Below are 5827 nucleotides of genomic sequence, written 5' to 3' on the forward strand. Positions count from 1 at the left end.
CACGCGCAGCAGCAAGGACCCAATGCAGCCAAAGATAAATAAATAAATAAATTTATTTAAAAAAAAATCTTTCTGTGTCTCGGTCCCCTGTCAGTGGCTGGCTACTCCCCCGCCCCCCACCGCCCCCGACTCTCATTTTCTCCCAGAATGAGTTGTTCCAATGTGCTCAGCTACCCCTGAAGTAGAACCATATTTTAGGGATTCCCTCTGTTTCGGCAGAAACTGGGAGGGCACAGGTTGCAGAGGACAGTTGGCATTTTCGAGTAGATAGCTGTGCCAATCACTGCGTTTGGTGTCTCATTTTCGGTGTCCCATTTAATCCTTACAGTGACCGTGGTTGTGAGAATTCAAAGTTCAGGCTTCACCCTGACCAGTTAAATCAGAATCTCAGGGTGGGGTCTAGACATTGGTATTTTTGAAAAGTGCTCCAGGCTATTCTAATATGCAGGCCAAGTTTTAAATTACTGCCTTATACCAGGCTGCCTGTCAGAAAGTGTCTTTCGGAGACTTTTAGGAGCCATCAATATAAATGATGACGAGGATGAAAGTGTACTTGGAGTGAGGCCATTGGTTGTGCTCATAACTTTGTTCTCAGGCAAGAACAAGTAGGTTCTTCAGGGAATAATCTAGTCAATCAAAAATACTCTTTGAGCCTTTTGCCCAAACACAAGGGAACCTGGAGTGCTAACAGTGGTAATACCCCGGGGACATTTCACAAAGTAACGCAGGAAGGAAGTCTAGCATGAATAGCTTTCCCATATAACAAGGGAGAGTTTTCATGTAGCACACAGCCTAAGAGTTGTGTTCAAGGTGCCAAAACCTTAAGATCTGCACTTAAGATCCACCGCTGCAGAGGATCACAGTTCAATCTAGGAAGATATTGTGTGCATTCTGAAGATCCCACACTAAAAAGTTTAGCAATTTCCTTTATTGAGATTAACAGACAGATCTACTTACAGGAAGTAATTGGTCTATAGTCTATTCCTTTGTATGTGACACGTGGACAATTTTGATATTGTTTCAGATTAATTTCCGTGAGCTACATGTACCTGAGGGTTCCACTAATTCTTTGATGGGGGGAATTGGTGCTAGAAATGTACAGCAGTGATGTTGGCTATTAGTTGTAGTTTGTCTGATGCGTATTTGTTAACATAAATCAGATACTAAACTCTTTTAATGCTTTCCATATTGTGGACTCAGTCATTTCCTGTCATTATGTTATTAGTAAAGGAATCCCTCCAGGTTTGTAAAGATGGATATTTGACTAGTAAGCTTAGCTGAATATGTGTCCAAGTTCTCTAACCCTCAGTGGGAAAACTCGGCAAGCAGTGCCATTTCACAGAATATAGGAGAAATATATTCTTTTGGGGAGAGCACCTAAAATAAGTGTACCCCAATCTTGCACCCTTTAGGGTAGAAAAACTGGTGTGTTAAAGTCCACGATCAAATCACAGTACAATTAAGTATAGACATACAAATACAAAAGTAGAGATACAAGTGGATCCCAGAAAAATGTAAAAAAAAAATCCTGTATTTCTCCTTGGAATCATTTCAACTACACAATGCAATGATTAAGAGCACGGACACCGAAGCTAGGCTTCTAGGGTTTTTTTTTTTTTTTAATTTTATTATTATTATTTTTTTGCGGTACATGGGCCTCTCACTGTTTTGGCCTCTCTCATTGCGGAGCACAGGCTCCGGATGCACAGGCTCAGCAGCCATGGCTCACGGGCCTAGCCACTCCACAGCATGTGAGATCTTCCCAGACCGGGGCACGAACCCGTGTCCCCTGCATGGGCAGGCGGACTCTCAACCACTGCACCACCAGGGAAGCCCGGCTTCTAGGGTTTAAATCCCAGCTCTGCCACTTACTACCTGTGTGACCTTGGGCAAGTCGCTTAACTTCTCTGTGCCCCATATTCCTCTTCCTTGAAATGGAGATGACAGTAGTGCCAACAATCAGAAGGTTGCTGTGAGGATTAAATCTGTTAATATTTCTAACTCATGTAGAACAGTGCCTGGCACATAATCAATTCTATATATGTGTTTGTTAAATATAAACAGAAGAACTCCCAGCAGCATTTCTCAAATTTCAGTGTGCACATGAATCATATGGGGATTTTGTAGTAATGCAGACTCTGTAGGTCTGGGGTGTGGCCCAAGATCCTGTATTTCTAACAAGCTCCCAGGTAACGCTGATGCTCCTGGCTCATGGCCATACTTTGGGTAGTGCGGGGTCTACGTGCTTCAGCTTGATGGGGGAGGGAGGGATTCAGGTGTGACTCACCCACTCTATTTAACTTGCTCCCCAACAGCTGTGGGTGGTTGAAGGTGAACTCTTGGAGTCAACCTCTTGCAGTTGCTACAAGAGGTTAAGCCCTTTAATGCTCACGCTTGTTACTCTAGGACCCGACCACTTTTAATCACCCGTGACATTAAGTCATCTGGCTTCACTTTGAATAAGAGAGTGGTGAGGGGTGGAGGGTCAAATCCCACTAATGCAGCATCTTAGAAACCAGCCAATGTCTCCCCTTGTGAATACGGGCCTCTCCGTGGTAAGTTTCTTGGGAGTTACTATGCAAAAATGGTCTGTCTCATCTCTAAGGTGATTTGAGCCACCTTAGCAACTGCTCGTTTTGTGATCCTGCTTTGATAATTTCCAGGCCCATGGAAGAGACATGGGGGAGAGATGAGACCACCCCTCACAGCACTGAGGCAAATGGTTCACTCCCTACAATCAAACTAACATTCTGGTTGTTTTTTGAATGCATGTTCTACAGTTAGCTTAAATTTGCCATCCACCAATTAAGTTGATGTAAGTTTATTTCATTGCCTCTTGATACACTGCCATATTTAAAGCATCTGAAAATGGTTTCAGGAAAACTAGAGCCCAAAGCACAGAAAAGGCCCAATTTGTTGAGCTAAAGAACTCAGGGTGAATCAGAGAACGATCTGTGCTGTGGTCGTGTTTATTGCATCCTATTACAGCTGCCAGCTCAGCATTCAGGGGCTCTCCTGTCTATCCTTGGCCACCTGGGCCTCAGGTGACTGTGCCTACTTGGTAGGTGGTAAAAGACAGACTGTGGCCTTATGACTTGACTGACCAACTGTACATGTTTAAGAAAGTGTTGCAAACTTACTAGAAAATTAACATATTTTTCAAAGTGAGCATGCCTAAAAAAGGGAAGGAGGAGAAATTACTGAAAGCAATCATAGATGACATTGAAAAATGAATCATTAGCAAAATGCACATTTTTACAGAAAACAAATATTTCACCATGATTTGGTACCTTTCATTGATGCCCACCCATTATTAATCAGTGCTTAACTGCGCCCTGATATTTTCTAAGGCTCTTGTATATGCTTTTTCCCCCATATCTTCTTCTTTAAAAAGTGTTAGCCCCTTATTTGTTTAATTGACATATAATTAATAGGCAGTGAAATGCACAGATCTTAAGATTACAGTTTAATGAGTTTTTGCAAATGCATGTTGCCACGTAACCCACATCTCTGTCAAGACACAGAACATTTCCATCACCCCCAAAACATTCTACCTGCTCCCGGTCCATCCTTCGCCCACCCACTTCCTCCTGGCTCTCAGGAAAACATTGCTCTGATGTCTTTCAACAGAGATTAATTTTGCCTGTTCTAGAACGCCATATAAATCAAATTGTGCAGGATGTATTCTTTTGTAGCTGGCTTTTTTCAGCATCATGTCTTTGAGGCTCATTTGTGTTGTTGCATGTATCAGTAATTCCTTCCTCTTTATTGCTGGGTAACTTCTGTTGTATGATTATAACTCCATTTTTTATCCCTCACTTGTTGAAGGACATTTGGGTCATTTCTAGTTTTTGGCTATTATGAACAAAGCTGATATGGATATTCTTATTCAGCTCTTATTGTGCACATTTTCATTTCTCTTGAGTAAATACAGGCAGACTTCATTTTGTTGCACTCAGCTCTATTGTGCTTCGCAGGCGCTGGGTTTTCTACAAATAGTAGGTCTGTGGCAGCCCTGCACAAGCAAGTCTATTGGCGCCATTTTCCCAACAGCATCTCCTCACTTCATGTCTCTGTGTCACATTTTCAAAATTATTGCAACATTTTAAGCTTTTTCATTATTATATTTGCTGTTGCGGTCTGTGATCAGTGATCTGTTACTGTTGCAGAAAGATTATGACTCACTGAAGGCTCAGATTATGATTAGCATTTTTTAGCAGTGAAGTATTTTAAAACTAAGGTATGTACCTTGTTTTTTTAGACACAGTGGTATTGCATACTTAATAGACTACAGTATAGTATAAACGTAACTTTTTTTTGGCTACTGCAAAAAACTTTATTGTTTACGTTTGGTCTACCGCTTGGGAGAGGGCTCCAGGGTGGTTGAAAAGCTGCCTAGTGGCTGCGGAGAAAGACTTCAGGCAGAAGCCTTCACCAGGGGGACGCCAGAGGGGCCCCTCAAAGGCTGCTGGGCTCTGGAGGCTCCTGCTCGTGCTTGAGGGTGAGCCTTTGGGAAGAGGTACTGGCGCAGCCCAGCCTAGGGACTGGGCAGCCTGCGGAGGTCGGTCGTGTGGTCACCCATCTTCTTGATGAGTTTCACCTGCTCATCCAGGAAGCGGCTCTCCCGGAAGTCACGGAGCTGGGGATCTGCCCGGGCAGAACCCAGGGCATGCAGATCCAAAAGGGCCTGGTTCAGGTTCTTCTCCAGGACCACGGCGGCTTCCATAGCGTCCTGGGTTTTGCCCCACTCATCTTGGGACGGCTTTTGCAGTCCTGGAAGAGGGCACGACTGCTGTGCTGGGTTTCCATCTTCAAGAGACGCTCAGCCTCCAGCTTCTCCTCGGCCTGTTCGCGGACAAAAGTGGCCCACGCCTCCAGAGCCACACTGTCGCCTTCGAAATAGAAGCCCAGAGAGAGGTAGGTGCGGGAGGCCCACAGATGCACATAGACCAGGTAGTGGATGGCAGCCTCCACCTGGGTGAAATAATTCTGATGAGTCTGGGAGCTCATGGTTGACGGGCAATAGGAGCTAAGCTCAAAAAACGGTGTTGGCTGGTCCCGGAGGCCGAGGATAGCTGTAGAGGTTGGTTCTGAAGGTGACTACTGGAAAAAAGGTTGGAGGGTGGTCGGAAGTTGGAGGAGGGGGGGTGTCCCTGGGTCTCTTCTGTCCAAACATTGTTGAAGCAAGAGACCGATCCGCGGACCACTGAGTGCACTGCCTTACCTGCGCCGGGAAACCAAAAATGTGTATGACTCGCTTTACTGAGATACGGGCTTTATTGTGGTGGTCTGGAACTGGACCCGCAATATCTCTGAGGTACGCCTGTGGGTAGAAGTGGAATTTCTGGGTGCTAGGGCAGGTGAATGCTTAACCTTATGGGGAACTGCTAGACGGTTTTCTGAAGCGGCCATTTTGCCTTCCTTGTTCCTGTACCAGAGTCCTGTAGCTCCACATCCTTCTCGGAATTTGATGGTGCCAGTTTTGAAATGTCAGCCATTATAGTGTGTGCATAATTGTATATCATCTTTGTTTTAATTTGCATTTCCTTGATGACTAATGCTGTTGAGCCTTTTCTCCATGTGCTTATTGTACACTCATGTGTATTTTTATTTATTTATTTATTTTTGCCGTACGCGGGCCTCTCACTGCTGTGGCCTCTCCCGTTGCGGAGCACAGGCTCCGGACGTGCAGGCTCAGCGGCCACGGCTCACGGGCCCAGCCGCTTCGTGGAATGTCATATTTAAAATTAAGGTAGAATATTTGATTGTATTACAGTGGATATAAATTCATTGTACATGTAAAAATGTCCAATATTTAACACAGATT

At 44.5% G+C, this 5827-nt stretch overlaps 1 pseudogene; it reads right to left on the bottom strand.

The window, feature by feature from the left end:
• Positions 1-4458: 4458 nt before the first annotated feature.
• Positions 4459-5010, bottom strand: LOC103081590 (ferritin light chain pseudogene; annotated as a pseudogene).
• Positions 5011-5827: the final 817 nt, after the last annotated feature.

This window comes from Lipotes vexillifer, unplaced genomic scaffold, assembly GCF_000442215.2.
Source record: "Lipotes vexillifer unplaced genomic scaffold, Lipotes_vexillifer_v1.1 scaffold504, whole genome shotgun sequence".
NCBI lineage: Eukaryota > Metazoa > Chordata > Mammalia > Artiodactyla > Lipotidae > Lipotes > Lipotes vexillifer.